The 24,688-nt window shown below is 38.4% G+C and overlaps 1 protein-coding gene and 1 non-coding gene across 2 annotated transcripts in view; both read right to left on the bottom strand.

The window, feature by feature from the left end:
- HCN1 (hyperpolarization activated cyclic nucleotide gated potassium channel 1) overlaps positions 1-24,688 on the bottom strand; it is a 442,779-nt gene that overhangs the window by 145,060 nt on the left and 273,031 nt on the right. The gene's annotated exons all lie outside the window — the stretch shown is intronic.
- Positions 5,916-6,018, bottom strand: LOC136146779 (U6 spliceosomal RNA). The gene has a single exon (XR_010659065.1). It is a non-coding gene; the product is annotated as a U6 spliceosomal RNA (small nuclear RNA).

The raw sequence follows: 24,688 nt of genomic DNA on the forward strand, positions 1-24,688 counted from the left end.
TGCAATATAGCCAACTGACAGTGTTGTGATAGTTTCAGGTGGATAGCAAAGGGACTCACCTATAAATATAAATGTATTCATTCTCCCCCAAGATCCCTTGCCATCCAGGCTGCCACAGAACATTGAGCAGAGTTCCCTATGCTACATAATAGGTCCATTTTAAATATAGCAGTGTGTACATATTGATCCCAAACTTCTAACTATCCCTTACCCCCATCCTCCCTGGCTGGTTACTATAAGCTCCTTCTATAAGTCTGTGAATCTGTTTCTGTTTTGTAAATAAGTTCATTTGTATCATTTCTTTGTAGATTTCACATAAAAGGGATATCATACTACAATATTTCTCTTTCTCTGTTCGACTTACTTTACTCAGTATGACGATCTTCACTTAGTATGACAATCTCTAGGTCCACAACTTAAAGCTCTTATCCAATGACATGTATTTCCGTAGTGTTTTCGTAGCATGTATGGCTTGTGCATCAGAGTTACTGATCTGAGAGAATACTCTTGCTCTGGCTTCTAAATCTACACAAGCCTTATACAAATGTAAGTTTTATAACATGTGGACTGCTTGATCTTACCTACAACTTCAGATAAAATTCAAATATCAAATAGTACTTAAGGCAAAACATATCTTGATCAGTAGAAACAAACCAAATATACTTTTTACTAGTACTAGAATGGTTAAATGCTAGAGTCTCAGTTCTGTATAATAAATCAATTCTCCAATCACATTACATTTCATTGTGAGTGTGTGTGTGTGTGTGTGTGTGTGTGTGTGTGTCTATGCATATTAGAAAGAGAAAGGGAGGGCATGTGAGAGGGAGAGAGACAAGAGTTTCTTCTTTTCAAGGCTCAGACTATCTTCCTTCAGCCATATCCCTGAATTCACATACAGACTGACTTGGAAATCTGTAAGCAAACAAACTATAAAACAGACAAAAAAAGAGAGAGAGTTTGAAACAGCTTGTTTTACTTTCTCTTTTCCTTTTTTTCTCCAGCTCTTGGTTCTACCAGCTAACAAAAAGACTAGGAAAATGGTGATTCAGACATAATTCCCATCTGTGATAAGCTCCTTTCAATTCTATAAATCAGAAAAAAAATACATGCACGATCATCCCATATTCAACATGGCATTACTATCCAAAGAAAATGTTGATGTGAAATAAGTTCTTGTTGAACTTCAGGAGATTCCTTTGAAAAATATGCTAATGAGCATATTCTAGCTATTTTCCTGTGGCATGGAGAAGAAAACTAAGGTTATCTTAGTTTTAGAAAAGAAGCAGTTTTTACTCTAGTTCTGCACAATAAAAAAATATCATAATAAAAAGGCAAATGTTACAAAAGATGAAGTGTCCCTAAATTTTTTTGGTAGAATTCTTATCTATTTCCAATTCTAAAATTACCTAATGCCAATGCAACCCACAATTTTAACCACTATGGCTGTGGGACATGATAATCAGTGCTTCGTAAGAAACACTGCTTAGTACAATTCCTGAAGAAGACTGATCTACATCATCTTAACCAAATTTGCCAAATTTGTTACAAACTGGTCGACTTGAAGGAACACAACCAGACAGTTCACGTATATGTCCTCTTAAACTTCCTCTGATATGGAAGGAAACAACTCCACGACTTACTAGCACAGCTAGAGAAGGCCTTAACAATTAATAGCATGTATTTCTCAGTATATAGGGACTGTTCAGGAAAAAAAAAGAAGTAAATATTCAAAGCTTAATGATTTCTCTTGTGCCTCACTTCCATGACTCATGCCAAATTTTCCCAAGCTAGTTCTAAAACGGTTAATCTGCTCTGATGAGTGAACGGTCTTTCACCTTCAACGGGTTTGGGCACTAGTGACATGGGTTAACAAAACCATCTGCGTGAGTTTGGCTGTGGGTATAGGTGTCTGTGGCCCCAAGGCTTGCCTGGAAAGGGTATAACAGAGTGTGCAACCTGTGTGCTGTCCCAGGGAGTACTGTGATACTAGGTTCTCCAGGCAGTGGAGAAGCAGTAGTAAACCTCAGTGGTACCAACTTCCATCAGACTGCAGATGAAGTTTGGAAGGAGAGTCCCAAATTCTCCAGCCAGAGAATCAAGACAAGAAATGGCCTACTCAAAAGTCTCTCCCACATCTTCTAAGATGCTAGAAATTATCTTGAGTCTCTTTATTTTAGGTAAGAAAGTAAAAGCAGTGACATTTTCTGGATGGGCATGATTTAAATGCCTGTACACTACGCTACCTGTATACCAGGGCTTCCCTAGTGGCTCAGCTGGTAAAGAATTTGCCGGCAATGCGGGAGACCTGGGTTTGATCTCTGAGTTGGGAAGATCCCCTGGAGAAGTGAAAGGCTACTCACTCCAGTATTTTCACTTGGAGAATTCCATGGACTGTATTGTCCATGGGGTCACAAAGAGCTGGACACAACTGAGTGACTTTCACACTACCTAAAAGTCAGTATATGCTTCTTCTGTGGCTGGCAGTTCCCTTGGCTGGCCCCAATAAGGTTTAGCATTGACTCTCAAATGCTGGAACTGCATGAGTTTTAGATAGCCCCAAGCAGAGAAGGCAGAAGGAGCATCCCAAGATGATTTCTTTAGAGAAAGAGAGGTAGCTCAGAGGTTAAAGCGCCTGCTTGCAATGCAGGAGACCTGGGTTTGATCCCTGGGTCAGGAAGATCCCCTGGAGAAGGAAATGGCAACCCACTCCAGTACTCTTGCCTGGAGAATCCCATGGACGGAGGAGCCTGGTGGGCTACAGTCCACGGGGTCGCAAAGAGTTGGACACGACTGAGCAACTTAACTTAAAACTTGAATGCCATAAAATTGAAAGCAAATGTCAGAAGTAGACTCTCTCAATTGAAAAGATATAGGACTGGAGTCAGGTATGAATGATGAGGTGCAGACAGATTGCTATTGCTTTGGAATGGTCCATGGCTTGCCTTTGGCTATCATTGGAAATGTATTATTGGTTAGAAAGTAATGGTTTAAAGGATTTTTTATATCCTTTATTTTCTTTTTTAGAGTGAGGTGGCATGCTGGGTTAGTGAAGAGTCACCCTTGAAGGTTGGAAAAGGATAAAAAAGAAAAGATATATGTCTCCATATAAGAATTGGGTCTTTGCGACCCCATGGACTGTAGCCTGCCAGGTTCCTCCGTCCATGGGATTTTCCAGGCAAGAATACTGGAGTGGTTTGCCATTTCCTTCTCCTGGGGATCTTCCCAACCCAGGGATTGAACCTGAGTCTCCTGCATTGCATGCAGACTCCTTACCATCTCCATATAAGGAATGGAAAAGTTTATAGAAACTTGGGGTAGAAAAGAATAACACTCAAAAAAGTAAATCCCAGAGCATCATTTATGATGAAGGTGGAATCTGAGTAACGGGTAGGGAGAGTAGGAATAGAAGTCATAAGGGAAAAAAATATTAATTTTAATTATGTTTATAATGACATTAATACCGTAGAGACATAAGGTAGCTCTATGAAAAGACATAAAATGTATTGACATTCTTTGTAAACCAATAGATGCCATGAAAGTATAAATGACAGTATTAGTGTTATTATTATTATTAGTCAGCACTACACATTGATAATGGCATGTTTGCATGAGGATCTCAATTATATATGCCGATCTGAAGATATTCAGAGTTGATTCTAGTTATGTGTTTTTCTCCATATTTTGTTAGCCACATTATGCAGGAGTAAACTGCACAAGTAAAACGGATCAATATTTTGACAAAGTATAAATACAGAACTTTCAGAGGCAGACAATAAAGGTGAAGAAAAATTAGTATTCAGAATGGTAATACAATCACAGGAATAAGAAGGGACAGGAAATTTTGGTTAAACTACTGATCTTGATAACATTATCGATACAGGAAATATTTTATCTCAGAATTAAGTAAGACATTTCTAAAGACAAATTCCATAGTGAACTAAGAGATTTTCAAAAGCAATGGTCTAACTCTGAAATTTAAAAAAATGATAAATATATATCCATGAACACAAAACACAAGGGATTAAAGCTAAACTAGACACAGAATTCACATATCTCAAAGCCAACAGGTTGTCCCGAAAGTTTAAGAAAAACAACTGAGCCTTGTCATGTACTCCAGATGTTAACAAACTGGACCATTTGAAAAGGAAAGAAGTTCCAGAAAACAAATGTTCATGAGCAATGGACCTTTGTTATCCTAACAACATATAAATAACAACATATAAATCACAGGGGCACTGATGCCATTTACTAAACTAAGCAGGAGTTTCACTTCACATATTTTTATTCACGAGTAAAACATGACAGGTTTCACTTCAATCAAGAACTTATTTATTTGTTAACCTATTTCTCTCTTCCATGATGCCTTTTCCCGTAAAATAAGCAAAAACTCCAAACAAATCTAGTTTACTCTCATTACTTAGGTGAACAGAGTTGAATATGATTTATCAAAATAAGTAACCACTCCCCTTTCTTCTAGCCCTAACAATTTACATGGATGCCCTCTACTTGGCTTTAAACAGATGTCCCAAATTCTGTGTGTCCAAACAGAACTCATCTAAACCAAGCCTACCAGCATGGAAACCCACTGTTCCCAAATCCCCCAGCTCAGTTTACTGACTCCATATTGTAGTTCCCTTCTGTCCACTGGGTGGACCCAAAGCATCCATGCAGAAGGGCAGCTAAGAGGCTTCCCTGGCACTCTAGTGGTTAAGACTGTGCCTTCCAATGCAGGGGACCTTGTTCCATCCCTGGTCCAGGAACTGGGATTCCACATGCTGTGGGGCAGCTGGATCTGTGTGCCACACCTATCACCACAACTAAGACCTGATGATGCCAAATAAATATTAAAAAGAGAGAGCAGCTAAGCAGTATCTGTTTCCACTTTATCATCCGCTCTACCATAGTTCTCAGGCCAGCAGGCTTGAAAGTACATATTTATAACAGAAAAAGTGAAAGTGAAAGTGAAAGTATTAGCCACTCAGTCATGTCCACCTCTTTGCAACTCCATGGACTGTATGTAGCCTGCCGGGCTCCTCTGTCCATGGAATTCTCCAGGCAAGAATACTGGAATGGGTTGCCATTCCCTTCTCCAGGGAAATTTCCTGACCCAGGGACTGAACCGGGGTGTCCTGAATTGCAGGCAGATTCTTTACCATCTGAGCCATGAGGGAGACCCATTTATTACAGAACAATCAACCAAACCTACATAAACAACAATTTTTAAAAATCCTTTTTTTAATCATGTTTTTACAATATGGAAAACAACTTGACATTGCTAATAGTCATACTATTATCGTTCATAGTCATGCTTCTGTGTACTTCTTACAGAATCATGACTCTGGCCAGTTGTATCCCTTCCTACATTTTAAAAAAATCAAATTATACTTCCGTGATGGACATTATGTCATAATTAGGTGCTATCATCTTGTAAGTGGTGGCTGATGCTAAACTGACCCTTCTGTTCTTTTACCATCCTTAGACTTCGATTCTGCTGCTTTATTCCTAAAGCTGGTTAGGGTCTGTTTTATTGTCTACTTTCTCTCTTGAACAGAACATAAAGCTCCTTTCTTTTTATTCTAGCTTTATTGAGATAATCAGGCTCAGCAGTAAAGACTCCCCCTGCCAGTGCAGGGGACATGGGTTCGACCCCTGGTTTGGGAAGATTCCCTGGAGAAGGAAACGGCAACCCACTCCAGTATTGCTGCCCGGGAAATCCCATGGACAGAGAAGACTGGTGGCTACAGTCCATGGGTTTGCAAAAAGTTAGACACAAATTAGGGACTAAACAATACCAAATTTGATAATTGATAAATAACATTGCATTGATTTAAGGTGTACAATATAATGATATATGTATCTATTGTAAAGTGATTATCACAATAAGTTAGTTAACATCCACCACCCCACACAGTTGCAAAAATATAGAATGCTTCAGGAATGTGCATGTCACCCTTGTGAAGGGGCCATGCTAATATCTGTATCCTTCTGATTTAATGTGTGTGCTACAGAAGTGAACACTAAAGCTCCTTTTCTTCACCTCAATGAAAGAATGTTTCATTTTACTTGCATTTTTATTGTCTGGATTATTACAAACTAAGACACAAATGTGGAGAAGGAAATGGCACCCAGTCCTGTATTTTTGCCTGGAGAATTCCATGGACAGAAGAACCTGGCAGGCTACAGCTTACGGAGTCACAAAGAGTTGGACACAACTGAGCAACTAACACATACACACACACACACACACACACACACACAACACAAATGACTAGTTACTATCTCTACTTTAACTCCCTTCTAGTCCATTCTTTAGCAGCACATTCAATCTATGTACACACATGCTTAAAGCTTTCTCATAGACTCAAAATTAAGTCAAAAGTACCAAGGGGATCACACCAAGCTGACATCAATTCTATGTCTCTTTTCAGTCCCACTCCTTAACTTTGGTACCCGCTACACCAAAACCCAGACAGCTCTTGCCACCCTAAACTACTTGCAATTCCCCAACAAGCCAATTCTCTCTCCTCCATGCCTTTACATAGGTTGTTTTCTCTGACTCAGTATGTGCTCTGGCTTCCTTCTGCTTTGGCTAGCCATTTCTATAGTCTTTCAAGATGCAGTTCATTTTCAAACATTCTCAAAGATCTACCTTTATCTCTGCAAATCAGCTTCTCATCTGTATAACCCATCACTTATCATGTGATTGCGCTGTACCACCTGTTTCTCTGGTAGCCTTCACCAGTATAACCAAAGCTTCCTAAACATCTTTGTATCACAAACATCTAGCAGTGGTTGATACTAATGGAATCTAGGAAAAATACCTAACTGACTTCAAAACAGTATTGGAATAGTATTCTACTCTATAATGTTATCATGCATGTGTGTGCTAAGTCAGTTCAGTCATATCGGACTCTGCGACCCTATGGACTGTAGCGTCCCAAGCTCCTCTGTCCACAGGATTTTCCAGGCAAGAATACTGGAGTGGGTTGCTATGCCCTTCTCCAGGGGATCTTTCTCACGCAGGGATTGAACCCACATCTCTTAGGTCTCCTGCATTGGCAGATGGGTTCTTTACCACTAACGCCCCCTGAGAGGCCCTAATGGTATCATAACTACCTTGAATTTTGCTGGAAGTTGAAAAGCCAGATGCTTTCACCTGAACCACAAGAAAACCAAAATCTCTCTTTAAGATTTAGGGTATTTCCACTGTGATTGAAATGTGAACTTTAAACTTAATGAAATCAAACAGATGCTCTTAGCAGTTTGATCAATATTCTTCCAACAGATATCTGTACAGCAGATGGCATAAACAATTCAGCATATATTTAAATACTGATATAAAATTAAAATAACATAAAATCTTTCAAATTTATTAGGAATTTTTTCCTTCATGAGTGCCTTTTCAGGGGGCTGGCATCCCTGACTAATTTTCAGACATGCTCTTACAGATTTCTCCCCTCTTCACTTTCCTTCTTCTTCCAGGAAGAAGGCAAATGCCCCTTTGCAATGTTGTTATTGTCCAGTCACTCGGTTGTGTCACACTTTGCGATCCCATGGACTGCAGCGTGCCAGACCTCCCCATCCTTCACCATCTCCCGGAGCTCGAATTGATATCCATTGAGTCAGTGATGTCATCCAACCACCTCATCCTCTGTTGTGCCCTTATGCTCCTGCCTTCAACCTGTCCCAGCATCAGGGTCTTTTCTAATGTAATGCAATGTTACATTTATGCTTTTCTGGACTCAACTTAAAGCACCACTCTAAGAATGCAAGTATCGTCCTTTACATATTTTTTCAGGAAATAAAGTTGGCACATATACTCAGTATATATAAACTGACAAGAAACCTCACAGAGACTACTTTTGGTTTCCTCAGATGAGGATGACACACTTAGCACTGACAAAGGAGGAAAAAATGTTGTCCATTATTCAAATGTGGAAATGTCACCTGTGTAGTGAAGACAGACCCTATAGGTCTAATAAGACAAGCATGAGAGGCATAAATACGAATATGCAGTATTGTTTATGTGGTGTTATCATTTAGCTTCCAGTCATCCCTGTGCATATAAAAAACTAAATACAAAAACACCCCACTATTTTTACTTTCTCAGTTCAGTTCAGTTGCTCATTCATGTCCAACTCTTTGTGACCCCATGGATTGCAGCACAACAGGCTTCCCTGTCCATCACCAGCTCCCAGAGCCTATTCAAACTCAAGTCCATCACATTGGTGATGCCATCCAACCATCTCGTCCTCTGTCATCCCCTTCTCCTCCTGCCTTCAATCTTTTCCAGCATCAGGGTCTTTTCAAATGAGTCAGTTCTTCGCATCAGATGGCCAAAGTATTAGAGTTTCAGCTTCAGCATCAGTCCTTACAGTGAATATTCAGGACTGATCTCCTTTAGGATGGACTGGTTGGATCTTCTTGCAGTCCAAGGGACTCTCAAGAGTCTTCTCCAACACCACAGTTCAAAAGCATCAATTCTTCAGCGCTCAGCTTTCTTTATAATCCACTTCTCACATCCACACATGACTACTGGAAAAACCATAGCTTTGACTGGATGGACCTTTTTTGGTAAAGTAATGTCTCTACTTTTTAATATGGTGTCTAGGTTGGTCATAACTTTTCTTCTGAGGAGCAAGTGTCTTTTAATTTCATGGCTACACTCGCCACCTGCAGTGATTTTGGAGCCCAAGAAAATAAAGTTTCTTACTGTTTCCATTGTTTCTCCATCTATTTGCCATGAAGTGATGGGACCGGATGCCATAATCTTAGTTTTCTGAATGTTGACATTTAAGCCAACTTTTTCACTCTCCTCTAGAACATAATTAATCAGATATGATTGTTCTCAACATGCTCTGATTGTCTCTTGAGGGTAGATAAAATGGCAGAGGCTTTTTTCCGTACAAGAATAAACCATGAGTCTTTGGTGAACAAGGACACTGAAGTTTATCCCATCCTTTATTATCTCCCATTAGTGGGCTGGTCGCTAAGTGTGTCTGACTCTTGAGACCCTATGGAGTGTAGCCTGCTAGGCTCACAGTCCATGGGATTTCCCAGGCAAGAATACTGGAGTGGGTTGCCATTTCCCTTCTCCAGAGTATCTTCCCGACCCAGAGATCGAACCCTGGTCTCTTGCATTACATGAAGATATTGTCTGAGCCACCAAGGAAGTCCCACTATTCCCCATTACTCCCCCAACATATTAGGACAAAAGCAATTCAAACAGTCTATATTGCCTAATCTTAGAACTCCCTTGGGCTTGCCAGAATCACTCCCCATGTATGGACCAAGTAGCAGAGAATGCACTTGATTACACTAAAGTTTTAAGGTGCTTTGCCAGTATCCCTGAATCAGTCTGACATTCTATACAACTCAAGACTCAAACGCAGCTTTCTCTCAGTGCAGTATCAGGCACATAATCATTAAGTATCAGTATACTGACTATTTTTAGTGGGTGGTCAGAGGTATTGTGTAGCTACTTATAATTTAGTATTAAGAAAATTGCCATTAATAATTTACTTTTCTGCCTAGTACGTTAAGGCAATATTTCTGTAATATATTGTTCTCGGAAAAAGACAGAGCAATTACCGGGGGAACCGCTTCTATCAGCTTTTGGCACTATTAGATCAAGGTCAGAGTTAGGGGCAGAATCTATAGTTTGAGTTTACCAAGTCATGTAGTATCTGACCTTTAAATTGCTGTTTTGTCATGCCATAGCTATTTCAGAGAAAGTGATCCTGTTATATCCAGTTTCATTGCTAAAATAAATGCAAGGTCATTGCCTCCAGCAGGTGACTGGAAAGCATACAGTATAATCTTCTTGATCTTGACACCCAAAACACAACTAAGAGTTTTTCTCAAGGCCTTTTGAATGCACTGAGAGATATAAATAAATAAAACAATACGTTACTCATAGTCAGCTACGATCAATTTAATTTGGCCAAGCATACAAAAGCAGCTTACTTAAATAAGAGCTACCCAGGGTCTCATTAGTGCAGATGAAAAAAAAAAATCAAGGTCATGCTAAAGGTGTATGACTTCATGGTGGAAAATTTCAATCCTCCAAACACCTCCGGGTAAGAAACCGAAAAGCAAGAGGAACAACAACAGTCAGGCAGATTTAAAAATCTCGTTCAGACCATTGGACAAATACTAAGTTAGGAAAAAAGCTGAAATTCTAAATATACTGAGGTATACATTTTTACAAAGTAAGGTTGACATGGCTGAAGGCGGGTGTCGAATATCTCTCATTATAATGAGCAGAACTTAGCATTATCTCCACACAAATGTGAAAGTGGAAGAGTGGGCACCTCAGAATTCTAAAATGACCTTTTCATGTGAATTACATCTTGGGGAAAAAAAATGATTTGTGAATTGTTCTTATGAGTAGATAAAAATGCATTTTTCTGTTTATCTTTTAATCCTGTCCTGCCATATTCTGAATGATAGAAGAAAAGTGATTATAATGTCGAAATGCAAGCAAAGATGAGAAAACATTAATTAAACTATATTTATTGAATAATAAATGTAAATATTAAACATATCTGCCCCATTAAACATGCTTCTATCTACTTTAACATATACTTAATGATATATCATATATATTATACATGAATATATAAAACGAGAATAGTTACCTATCAGAGCTCATCTGAGCTAAAAATTAATGCTGATAGCATTAATGGACTTGTGATCTGTTTAATATCGCAGCTTTTAAAACCAAGAAGGCTGATCTTTTCTAAATGACGTTATGGTAGGAAAAAGGTTATGAGTGTAGACTGGCAAGTCCATAGGAAAATAGTAGTAAGTTTCCAGTTAGAGTCTGATGCTAATGAGTCAATATAACTGTCAACAGCTGGGTCCTAAGATAAATGCAGATGTGTAAAGAGAAAGCAAACAATAGTGGAAATGGAAGCAAACATGGTGCTTAAGGACATCAGCCATCTGGGAACTGCTCCTTTGAGGAGAAGTTGTAAATCAAGTCAGACTGCCTTCTCTGTAAAAGTGTTTTATTTTAATTTGGAGATTTATCTAATTCTATAAGTCATTGGCATAACCCAACCCAGAAGTATTACCAAAGCATAAATTGCACATTCACACTGGAGTTACTTGTCTTCATCACAAAATATTAGGAGATCAATAGCAGTGTCCTTGGGCTCCTCAGGCAAGTGTCCCTTTGTGTCATGAAGCCCCAGCGATGTACAATATATTTTTGCCTGGTATCTCCTTGGACACTTTAAGGAATTTAAAAGGAATATCATATTGTGGTAGTCTAGGTTTGCTTTAAGGTAGCAAATATCTTGTGCCTTATTTGAGGGAGCCTAGAGTGTGGTTCACTATGATACTGTACAGGCTTCCTTTGATAGACAAACTTAAAGACTGTGAACTATTATTTCATATCCTGAAAGAACTATGACATAGTTACCAGGATGGAAAACTCTCATGGAAACACTGGGACAGTTTACCAAGTGGCTATTTATCCAGTACCTACAAATAGTTATTGGGAGGTACCTTGAATGCAAGAAATCCTCACCCCTTGGGAGAGGTTGATACCCTCATATCATGAGGAATGAGCTAGGAAGAAGGCAATAGTTGGATGTCACCCAGAAACCCAAAGGAGTGCTGATAACTAGGCTGCTGGAAAAATCAAGAGCCAGAAGTTCCCTAAGATATTTGAGTAGATAAGCAAGTGTTTCTCTTAGAGACCTCGGAATAAGCTTTCCTGCTGGAAATCTGTCTACCCTTCCATATCTGTCCTTCAGCTCTCTCTGCCCTACCCTTTGCCCAGAAAACTGACTCGTTTGGATAACACAGTAACGTGCGGACTTCCAGTTGGGTTAAGTTAATGAGAAACCTTGACAGATGATCAGACAGAAGAAGAATGCGGTCAGTATTTTGGACTTCCACTTCAAAGAGAGTGAGTGGGCTGTGCTTTCTGTTAAAGGTAATTTCTGTCAAAACAGCCCCACCTACAACTTTGTCTTCTGGGTTTTAGTGTTGGGAGCAGTTCTCTGATTACCATCCTGGGCGCTCTGCTATCTCTTGTGGTCTCTAAATTCCATTTACAACTTAATAAATCGTCTCCTTTTGAAAACTTCCTTCAGTTTTGTAACTTGAGAACGCCAAGTATACTTTGTGTGGACCCTGGCTATGTAGAATTTCAGGTAGAAAGGGCAGAAATACTAACACACCAGGAAAGAGTAATAAACTTGCCCGAGAGTCAAGACATGTAGGCTTAAGATATCAGTCACTAGTGATTCTGTGAACTAATTAGTCATTTCCCTTCTCTGGGCACCTTTTCATTTTTAAAAACTAAATTTGAACTTCTGGGATGAAAATTTTATTTTTGCCTCTAAAATTCTTTCTCTTATTCTAGACACAGAAACAATTTGTTTGATTATAAGACCACGAATGCCTATTTTATACTCTTGCTGCACCCCAGGGCACAATGCTGATCACTTTATCAATATCCATTCCCCATTCCCTACAGAACCCTGTATGATTTGGGGTGACAATATGCCTAGTTTTATAAAAGACATTATTTATACTTCTTGGGGGAGGATGGGACAGCCAAGTGATTCACTACTGGTCAAAAGGTGAAAGTCCAGGTTACTGGGCAGAATTTCTGGAAATCTAAGAGGCTAATACTTTGGCCACCTGATGCAAAGAGCTGACTCATTTGAAAAGACCTTGATGCTGGGAAAGATTGAGGGCAGGAGGAGAAGGGGACAACAGAGGATGAGACGGTTGGATGGCATCACCGACTCAATGGACATGGGTTTGGGTGGACTCTGGGAGTTGGTGATGGACGGGGAGGCCTGGCGTGCTGTGGTTCATGGAGTCGCAAAGAGTCAGACACAACTGAGTAACTGAACTGAACTGAACTGAAGAGGCCATCTTACTGGAGTTACCCTTTTCTGCCCTTTGCCCTTTCTCTTCTTGCCTGAAGTGATCGATGACTGGGGTAGGGACGTCTTCCCTAGAGTGACAGCACAGGCTTACTCCATGGCAGATGGAGACTGGGAGCTGATAGCATCATGGAAGTGGCAACACAGCTATGAATACTACTTTTCTACCTACATGGTGCGTGCTAAATTGCCTCAGTCATGTCCAGCTCTTTTCAACTTCATGGACTATAGCCTGCCAAGCTCATAGGATTGTCCATGGAATTCTCCAGGCAAGAATACTGGAATGGGTAGCCATTCCCTTCTCCAGGGGATCCTCCCAACCCAGGGATCAAAACTGGGTCTCTTACATTGAAGGCAGATTATTTACCACTGAGCCATGGTAGAGCTTCCTTAATCTAGTCTCATGTTTCTGTAATGTAAAGTCTTCTATATTTCTCTAACTCAGAAAACAACCAAGTTGCATACAAACCATGTAGTCCTAGATAACAGGTCAGAGCTCTAGTTGGTGCCCCAGCAAACCCTTGCTTCCCCTTTCCTTATCCTGTATTCAACTTAGTCCCTCAAACTTTACAAGGCCTGTGCTAAAATCACATGTGGCTCTAATTTCTAAATCCAGAAGTGACAGCTAACTTAATTCCTGTGATTCACTTATATTACAATTTCTCAGTTCCACTTACAGTTAGATACCCAAGAGGAACTCCTGCACAGATAAGTATGCAAAGAAGAAAGTTCGCAGCACCATGGCTTTCAACAGGAAAGATCTAGAAGCAGTACATGCATATTGTGGAATATCATACTGCATTGAAAATAAGTGAATTACAGTAACATGCAATCACAGGGATGGATATGTCAACAAAATAATGAGTGAGGAAGCATATCCAACAAGATATATAGCTTATTAACTTTTCCATAAAGTTAAACAAAACAACTAAAACCAAATAGTATATTTTGAAAAATATAACATCACTGAGCAAGACCCTCTGAATAGCCCCCTACCTATGTCCTCTGCTTGCCTTTTGTTTGTAGAGAAACTTGAGTCAAAGAATAAATTTAATGAGATAACTGAAAAAACAAAGAGAGAAAAAAAGTCAAGCAAGACAAAACAATAATACTTTAGCTATTAAACAAAGTCAAGGACCTTTAGTTTTTCCTCAGGGATTATAGTTAATTGATGCCGTGTCCTTTGAACAGTTTTGCAGATACTGAAACCCCCAGCAGATGGAAGAAGTTAACTCTATGCTGCTTACAAGCATGTAGACTGCAGACTGGTTGGAATCCAAAGGCTGATGAAGCCAACTCCCAATTACTTCACTACCAACCAATCATAAAAGGTCCACACACTGATCATGTCCTCTCCTTCAGTACCCTCAGACTCCTCAATACCCACTCCAGGGTGGGCCACAGTTTTGAGGGCTTAGCCTGCTATGACCCTCTTTGCCTGGAAAAGCAATAAAAGTTACTTTTGTCTACTATAGACAAAACTCTGCCTGTGTTTCCATTTGGCACTGGTAAACAGAGGTCGAGTTTTGGCAACAGTACAGCTTAGATATGCACATGTTTTTACAACTGTAGTTTACAGGCAAGGGACTGAAAAATACAGAATTCAATATTGAACGTACACTTTCTAATTTATAATTATTAAATAATTATAACTATAGGTATGTATGTGTAGATAGATAGCTTCCATATCAGTTTGAGATGTATATATATGGTATGAGTTAAACAGGCAAAAAGTCTAATAGCTATTTCATAAATATTTTTAGGCTCACTTGTTTTTTTTTAATTGTTTTTATTGTGTTAAAAGTCACATAATATAAAACATACTATCTTAACCATATTTAACTATACATTTCAATGGTACTAGGGCTTCCCTGGGGGCTCAGACAGTAAAGAATCTCTGCCTGCAATTTGGGAGGCCTCCGTTTGACTCCTGGGTTTGGAAGATCCTTTGGAGAAGGGAATTGAGGACCCACTCCAGTATTCTTGCCTGGAGATTCCATGGACAGAGGAACCTGGTGGGGTACAGTTCATGGGGGTCACAAAGAGTTGCAAAGAGTTGGACACAACTGAGCTACTGACACTCTCAGTGCACTGAGTACATTCACATTTGTTGCAGGCCGGGTGGGAGCGTTGGGGGCTTAGGCTCACTTTTTAAACTACTCAAACTACTCTAGATAACCTTCCAATGTGAGCAAATTGTCCTCTCACTTGCCATAATTTATCAACCTGAAAATATATGTATTAATCAACTATCCCACCCCTTTCATAATTCTGCCACACATTTTACTTGCAACCACTCTGCATTGCCGAGATGCTGAGAAGAAATATTGTGCTCAAACGGGGACTGAAAGTAAAGAGTTAGTTGCTCAGCCATGTCTGACTCTTTGCAACCCCATGGACTGTAGGCCACCAGGCTCCTGTGTCCATGACATTCTCCAGGCAAGAATACTGCCTTAGGTAGCCGTTCCCTTCTCCAGGGGACCTTCCTGATCTAGGGGTTGAAAGTGGGTCTCCTGTATTGCAGGCAGATTCTTTACCACCTGAGCCACCAGGGAAGACCCTAAAGAGGGACTAGGCATTGATTATTGCCTGCAGTTTAAGAGACACAAAATCTTTCAGTGACTGTCTCGTAAACTCAGCTTCCTTCAGATCAGCATTTAAGCCCCACCCACCCAGGCCTCAGCCTACTTTTCTGCCTTCTCTAAGTTTATCTCCATGCTTCTCCACAACTCTCCCTGGCAGCTGAATTCCTTCTCACTCCCAAATAACCTGATGACTTTCCTAAATCAGAATTCCTCTCAAGGAATCTTTTTGTTCACTATATCCTGGGTGTTTGGAAAGATCTCCTCCTCACTTTCTATAGATTTGAAATCTATCCATCCTTCAAAATTCAGCTCAATTTTTGCCTCTTCTGTGGCAATATTTCCTAAGAATCCCTATGACAGTTATCCTTGGTAAAACACTCACTAACACATCCACACTCCATCTTCTTCCACTCCTGTCTCTCTTGCTCACCATCATAGCCCAGGAATTATCCCAGGGTCTGGCCTGTGATGGAGGTTGAATAAAGAGCTTCTGAATGTAAGAATTTGAAAATATCTTCAATCACTCTTTTGGGATATTTTTTAAATTATGTTTTTTTTTTTTTCCTTTCTCTTTTCTTCTCAGCTGAATTTCTTGGAGAGTGAGAACTATGTCAATCCCATGCTTCCCCTGATCGTGCCAATTTGATTGCTTATTCCTAAAAATCTGATTTACTTCAAAAGAATAAACAAAAATAGAATTGGGATTGAATTTATATTAATTGCTCCATTAAAAACTATACAAACCAAGTGCTAATAGCGTCTATAGAAATTAGAGAATTAATATTCATCTTCTGAGTAAGGCATCTAAGGTTCAGAATCAAAAGTTACAGGGACAAAAAACAACTCTTTATAACAAATTTACCAAAATTTTCCAAAGATTTTGGAGAAAATATTACTTTCACTAATAGATGGGGTGGAATGCCACTGTTAAATTACAAATACTATTAAGTTATATTATAAACTGCATTTGGGGATTTCTTTTCCTTAATAAACCATAGCATATTATTTTCGCTTTGCGTATTGCTGGCAATGTTGCAAATTTATCCAAATATAGAGTGCAATCTCAGTATTTTAAGTCTTCATTAGTAAACACATTTATTGAAACAAATGACAGAAAAGAGTGATTTCTTCATATAATGTTTATTATTTATTTGGGGTGTGCTGGTTCTTTGTTGCTGCACAGGCGTTTTCATTTGTTTCCTAGTTGTGTTCAGTGGGGGCTGCTCTCTAGTTGTGGTGTGCAGACTTCTCATTGCGGTGGCTCCTTTGTTGCAGAGCATGGGCTCCAGGGTACACGGGCTTCAGTAGTCGTGGTGCATGGACTTAGTTGCTCCACGGCATGTGGGATCTCCCCAGATCAGGGATTGAATCTGTGTCTCCTGCATTGGCAGGCTGACTCTCCACCACTGAGCCACTAGAGAAGCCCTCTATTGCTACTGTTTATCATGGAAAACATGCTCACTTTTAAAATACTGTGCATATTTTATACATTATATCAATATAAAGTATATATTATATATGCAGATATACACATATATGTGACAGATGTGTTACTCATAAGATATTATCTGCATCATCGCTAATGATAAAGATGTTTTAAATCAAGGAGTCATTGCTTATAATTCTCATTAACAGTCTTTAGTGTTTACTATGTAAACATAATGAAATCACAAAAGATGGCATTGATACTTTATTATAATTACTAGCATATAATTTCTTGCATGCAGTGAAAAATTAATAAGGGATGCATGGTGTTTTGAGCTTTTCTTGCCCCTTGTTGATTGGAATAGCATGAGATTATTATCATAAATACAAATGCAGTGATGTATGCTCACAATTAACAGCTTGTACCTTCTTACCTTGTGCACCACACAATAAAGCACTTATACAATTTATATTCATGTAATAGTAATTAACACCCTCTGTGTGGCATTTCATTTAATACCAAGTAATCCAATTATTGTGTCATTTGACAAACTCAAAAATCATGCATTAAATCCTTGGAGATAAAGGACACAAATGCATGAAATAACTATAAGCTGATTTCTGGAAACAAATTAGTAATGATGTCAAGCAATATTTTCAAGTACTACAGAGTGATTTAGTAATTTTAGCTGAATATGGCAGAAGATATTTCATATATAGAAGGTAGTGATGAAAGGGGAAAGCAAGAAGGCCTACTCAGAGAAGAGAATATTCTAATTCCATGTAAGAGAGAGCAAAGGGATAACTAAGCAGATAAAGGACTAAGTAATGGACCAGTGAGACATGACTTGTTTAAAGCATTTGGGAGAGAGCTTTGAATCAATTCCATGCTGTAGAGTTTGAAATGAATTAGAATCACTAGGTTTCTGGACTGAAAAACTGATTGTCTTTTGTTGATTGATTCATGAATTGATTAAGAGATTTTACCAGAAGGAGGATATGGAATCATCCCAAGAGAGAGGGAGACACTGGCAGATTTCACCTATAATTTAAAAATGAAATCATGATGACATGAAGCAGACCTCTGCTTGGAAATGGCAGAAGGAACACACACAAAGCAAATGACAAACTAAGATTTAGAACTTGATGATGTGGAATCCAAAATGAGTGATGAATAGTGTTGCTGTGATTCCGTAGGAATGAGATAAAAATAGTATACATTTACTTTCCAGAGCCTGGACAAGCGAGATTCCTCCATTCCTCCTCATCTAAAGAATAGCTTCATCTCTCCCTACAGTTAACCCCATTTAACAGTTTGAAAAGGGAAAATTTGCTTAGAATAAAGTGCGATGGATCTAATGAGTGTGATGGATCTAATGGGTGTGATTCTTCACTGAAACATTTACATGTATTCTGAATGCCATTCCACTCCATCTCCTTTAAGGATTATTAATTTGGCACCAGACAAACAAATGGATTATGAAGCAAATGAGAACGATTGGCCATGTCAAGCTCCCCATTCTCTTCATGGGAGCACACACTTTAATATGATCTACTCCCTAAAGAGAATTTAAAAACACTTAAATCTGCTCACCATATGAACCTAAAAAGGTTCATGTGTTTTTGTATTAACTACAGAGGGGGAAAAAATATTTCTTCTTCAATCACCTATTAACTAATGGAAAAGGAATTTTTTTAAACTACAGAGCATATAAAAGGAAAATATAATCCAAATTCACAAAATAACAAAAACTTAGCACTGTATATGCCTAGTTTATGAAAGTCATATTCTCATTGTCATGCTGTGCCTCATATTACATGTCTATAATTCATTTTATATGCCTGTAATTTATAATGTGAATTATGCTATAATATGAAAGGCATATTCATGTATTCTTGCTGTGCTGCAAATGAAATAAGATTAAATTGCTTTGGCATATCAGTATTTTCTATGAATTGACTCCTACACAGCTAACTGACACTGGCCAGCTTTATACTTTTAAAAATGCTTACTTCCTAAGGTGTTTTTTACAGCTGCCTGTTTCCAAGATACCAAGAGTTGAGTACATTGCAATTTCCTACCTTTAGATGTCAAAGAACAACAACAAAAGCCTAATGACTCTTGCTTGAATTTAGTTCACTGGTTTATCTTTTTAAAAAATGTTTCTGTGACCAATGTCCTAAAAACCCAGCTTTTAGTTTATTAAAAACACTAAAATAAAAAAAGAAAAAAAGATCTCCACCCTCCACAGTTTTCCATGTTTAGGGTTAACATTTAAGCCTTAAACTTACTCTGCTGAAATTCTTTTGCTTTTTAAAAAATATCTAAATATTTATCTTTGCTCCAAAATCTACTCAGTCTTTTCTTTTAGATAGCCTTAGCTTCTCTTGCAAATTAGCTTGCAAATATATGGGTATTTTATTAGGTTTGACCAAGCTGTAGATTTTGATGCCATCGTCTGTGAAGAAAATTTACTGTTTAAATGTTGTATTGTTTCAGTTAGTGCTGGAAAACATGTGATATTCCTAATACATGGACACATATATCAAAAGTATAGTTCCACTAAATTACTTTTATTTTCACTTGTGCTTATGGCTATAAGTTATTTTTTAAAATTTTTATAATTAAAACAAAGTGCAAAATACTTATAAATAATAAAAGTCACTTTGGAGTTTGATATATAAACTAGAAAAACACTTTCAACTTAAGAATTAATCCCTAAAAACTTTTATTATTTACCATTGATGAGATTACCTGATTGGATTCATGGTACAATATGTAATGACATTGTTTCTAGGTCATTTACAAAGGAGACAAGGATATACAATGGAAAAAAGACAATCTCTTAAACAAGTGGTGCTGGGAAAACTGGTCAACCACTTGTAAAAGAATGAAACTCAAACACTTTCTAACACCATACACAAAAATAAACTCAAAATGGATTAAAGATCTAAATGTAAGACCAGAAACTATAAAACTCCTAGAGGAGAACATAGGCAAAACACTCTCCGACATAAATCACAGCAAGATCTTCTATGACCCACCTCCCAGAATATTGGAAATAAAAGCAAAAATAAACAAATGGGACCTAATGAAAATTAAAAGCTTTTGCACAACAAAGGAAACTATAAGTAAGGTGAAAAGACAGCCCTCAGATTGGGAGAAAATAATAGCAAATGAGGAAACAGACAAAGGATTAATCTCAAAAATATACAAGCAACTTCAGAAGCTCAATTCCAGAAAAATAAATGACCCAATCAAAAAATGGGCCAAAGAACTAAACAGACATTTCTCCAAAGAAGACATACAGATGGCTAACAAACACATGAAAAGATGCTCAACATCACTCATTATTAGAGAAATGCAAATCAAAACCACAATGAGGTACCATTACACGCCAGTCAGGGTGGCTGCTATCCAAAAGTCTACAAGCAATAAATGCTGGAGAGGGTGTGGAGAAAAGGGAACGCTCTTACACTGTTGGTGGGAATGCAAACTAGTACAGCCACTATGGAAAACAGTGTGGAGATTTCTTAAAAAACTGGAAATAGAACTGCCATATGACCCAGCAATCCCACTCCTGGGCATACACACTGAGGAAACCAGATCTGAAAGAGACACGTGCACCCCAATGTTCATTGCAGCACTGTTTATAATAGCCAGGACATGGAAGTAGCCTAGATGCCCATCCACAGATGAATGGATAAAGAAGCTGTGGTACATATACACAATGGAATATTACTCAGCCGTTAAAAAGAATTCATTTGAATCAGTTCTAATGAGATGGATGAAACTGGAGTCCATTATACAGAGTGAAGTAAGCCAGAAAGATAAAGAACATTAGAGCATACTAACACATATATACGGAATTTAGATAGATGGTAACGATAACCCTACATGCAAAACAGAAAAAGAGACACAGAAGTACAGAACAGACTTTTGAGGGTGGGATGTTTCGAAAGAACAGCATGTATATTATCTAGGGTGAAACAGATCACCAGCTCAGGTGGGATGCATGAGTCAAGTGCTCGGGCCTGGTGGGCTGGGAAGACCCAGAGGAATCGGGTGGAGAGGGAGGTGGGAGGGGGGATCGGGATGGGGAATACGTGTAACTCTATGGCTGATTCATATCAATGTATGACAAAACCCACTGAAAAATAAAAAAATTTAAAAAAATAAAGTACAAGGGAGTGTTTCATGTCCTTGCTTAACTAATCTTTGGTTCTGGGAACAAATCCTACTTCACTAAGATTGTATGGAGGTAATTCTTGATTACTTTCCATTTTCATAATTTCAGGGCATTATCTGAGGGAGAACATTTTGTCTTTAGCCAGTTAACTATGCAGTATGGTAGAAAGATGCGGCATAGTTTAAAGTGAGATGGTCTTAAAATGTGTGTTTGGCTTCTCACTAGCTGTTTTACATTGAAGAGGCTGCTGAATCTCTCTGAGTCTGTATTATCTTATATAAAAATGCAGATTAAAACTTGCAGAATCACTATAAGGATTAAATGAGATAATGAATGTAAAGCACTTGGCACACTGGAAAAAAAACAGTAGATACTTTAAAAAATCTACACATCCTCACTACAAATAAATTAAGTAACATTGCACAATTTGATTTTAGACATGATTTTAATCAGTTTCAAATTTTTTACTGTGAGTTCATTTCTGCTTTGAATTTTCTCCTAAAATTTTGATTATTCATATCAAGGGTCATTTAGGTGTCTATTTTTCCTTCCTCTCTATCAGGATATCTGGTTTATATCATTTTAGCACTAACTTGAAGCAATACAGAAACATTCATTTAAAAAAATATTCAAGTCATTAATTTAGCCTTCACACTTTATGAATCTATAAAAATGAATTGTATTAGTAAACTTTATATTTAAATGGTTAATAGCTAATTTATACATATATTTAATTATTAATTTTGATTTACTAGAGGTAAAAGCTCTTGCACATTTTTATGTTAAACCTTTTTTCTGATTTGTAATGATTTAACATATTTCATCTATTATTAAACTCATACATTATTACCACTCTACAGCCTTAAAAATCAAATCTGGCCTTGGTCCAATACAGAAGAAAGATAGGAAGGCAGGAATGAGTAAAATTGTCCATTAAAATGAAAGAGAAAAGCTGGATTAGAAACAATAGGAAGGACCTATCATTAGATAAGAATGATAGGAAGGATCTATTAGAAATGATAGGACGGACCAAAAAAGCTTAAAAGGACCAAAAGAAATGATAGGAAGGACCAAAAAAAGCTTAAAACATATTGATAAAATATGGATATATAATATAATGGACTTCCCAGGTAGTGCTAGTGGCAAAGAACCCACCTGCCAATTGCTGTTCAGTTGCCAAGTTGTGTCCGACTCTGAACCTCACGGACTGCAGCTCTCCAAGTTCATCTGCCCTTCACTATCTCCCAGAGTTTGCTCAAATTCACGTTCATTAAGTCAGCCATACACATGAGTACTGACTAAAACATGTCTTTGTAGCATCTAGGCCCTGCCACCACTGTGTGTGGCTGACTTCACAAATCTGTTGTAATCAATAGCTTCCTCTCACCTCTCTGACTCTCTTCTCCTGCTAAGCTTTGTTTCCTGGCAGTAATTAAAACCTTCTGCCACTGTTGTAGCTACTGCTGCTGCTGGAAGCATCATAGCCGCCTTGGTTTCGTGGTGTGGCAAACTATTGGCCTCCACTACCATATGGGCCAGAACTTCTGCCTCCAAAGTTTCCGCCTTTCACGGGTCCAAAATTTGAAGATAGATTGCTTTAATTGCCAAAAATCACTGTTGCTTCCACCACCTCCCAAACTGCTCCTATCACTACCAAATCTCTCATGGCCATCTACACTGTCACTATATCCACCTGCCAATGTAGGAGACATAAGAGACGTGAGTCTGATCCCTGAATTGGCAAGATCCCCTGGAGGAGGAAGTGGCAACCCACTCCAGTGTTTCTGCCTGGAAAATCACAATGACAGAAGAGCCTGGTGGGCTACAGTCTATAGGGTCACAAAGACTCTGACACGACTGAACCGACTTAGCACGCGTGCATGCACACATATAGTATTTTACATATAATCTGAAAAGGAGAGAGAAAGGAATAGAGGATTGAGCAAAAAGATTGGAAACAAGAGTATTTTATACCCTAAAGGAAATACTTATTATACAAAGTAATAATAATTACCAAAAATTAATGAGAAATTATCATAAGCTCAATGATTATTCTAAGAACTTTAAATGCCTTATCTCATTTAACTCTCAAAATAACCTTAAGAGATTGGGATTATAGCTGTCTTTGTTTCCAGATGATGAAAGGCTTGAAGAGGTTAAATGGCACTCCAAAGGTCACAGAATTTCTAAGAAACGACAGCAATTATATTATCAAGATTTTGTCCCTATAATCACCTGTGATATCATGTATTATCACTTAACAAGTCACTGTAAAACTTACTGGTTTAAAACACAACATTTATTTTGCTCAGGGATCTAAAATGCAGGCAGGGATCAGCAAGAATGGCTCATCCCTGGTCTATGCAGCTTTATTTGCGGTCTTTCAATCAGGACTAGATAATACACTTCTTGGTTGTCATACACATATAGCTGACAAGTTGGTACGGTTTGTCCACTAACATCACCTGCTGCTGATGACTTGGGAAAGAGAACTCTTATTTTGGAGGGAAAATGAGGATATGAGTTGCATGAAAGATAAGGGGAAGGAGGTACAATCAATTAACTGATTATAGGTCCCAGTGGATTGTAAAAACTGTTGGCATTTTTGCAATTGTAGAAAATGCAGTGAGCTGGAAAGCTATGAGGTAGTGGTCAGAGAGCAGGATGTTTGCAGTCAAGATTCTCAAAGGGATGTAGGTTGGCAATGGAAATGTCTGCCTAACGACTAGCTCTGAGAGGAAATTCCCTGTTTGTTCAGTGGTTAGTGCCCTGAGCGTCTACTGCAGGGGTCATGGGTTCAATCTCAGGGAACTGAGATCCTGCAAGATGGGCAACCAGAAAAAAAAAAAAAGAAAAAAAAAAGACTATGTGTGAAGACGAGCTGTGGTAGAGTGGAGGATAATTTCACTGGAGATGACTCTGAGCTGCTGGAAGAGTCACCAGTTTGGATACTGAGATCGACAAGAAAAGTATCAGGATTACTAGTAGACACAGGACAGTGAGTATGAAGCTGAACCCTTCAAGGAACACAGGAAATAGTTTACATGGGAAGGAGAGGCAGTGGGGACAGACTGTAACAAGAAGGGGTAGTTAATGATACAAGGACACTGAAGCTGGATGTGTCAGGAAAAGGGCAAAAGAATGAACTGTAAACGGCAATACAAACAAGGATTGAGCCAATTATAAGTGCAAAGTACATATATTTTTACCCGTGTGTATGTATGTGCATGCTCAGTCAACCAAAAAAAATACATAAAAATTCTCCCCAAAGATACTGTTTCTTGTAAATCTCTGGATAATTAAATGAGTATAGAAGAGAACATTCAATATTCATTAAATACTCTGGTTTATAATTAGGGAAATTTTACAAAAAGCATAGATAACAATGACATTGGCTATCCAGAAGAAATTGCTTATTTGTGACGCAATCATGTTTTAGTCAATGTTTCCTTTCCAGGTAGTAAGATAGTTGCTTATGTTTCTTTCTCTTCCTTTCTCCTATTTTGTGGCTAGTCTGGTAAAATGTGCAAACTTAATGTGGTTTTCTGAAGGCTAAAATGCTCAGGATACATACCTT

Source organism: Muntiacus reevesi, chromosome 14 (assembly GCF_963930625.1).
Source record: "Muntiacus reevesi chromosome 14, mMunRee1.1, whole genome shotgun sequence".
NCBI classification, from domain to species: Eukaryota; Metazoa; Chordata; class Mammalia; order Artiodactyla; family Cervidae; genus Muntiacus; species Muntiacus reevesi.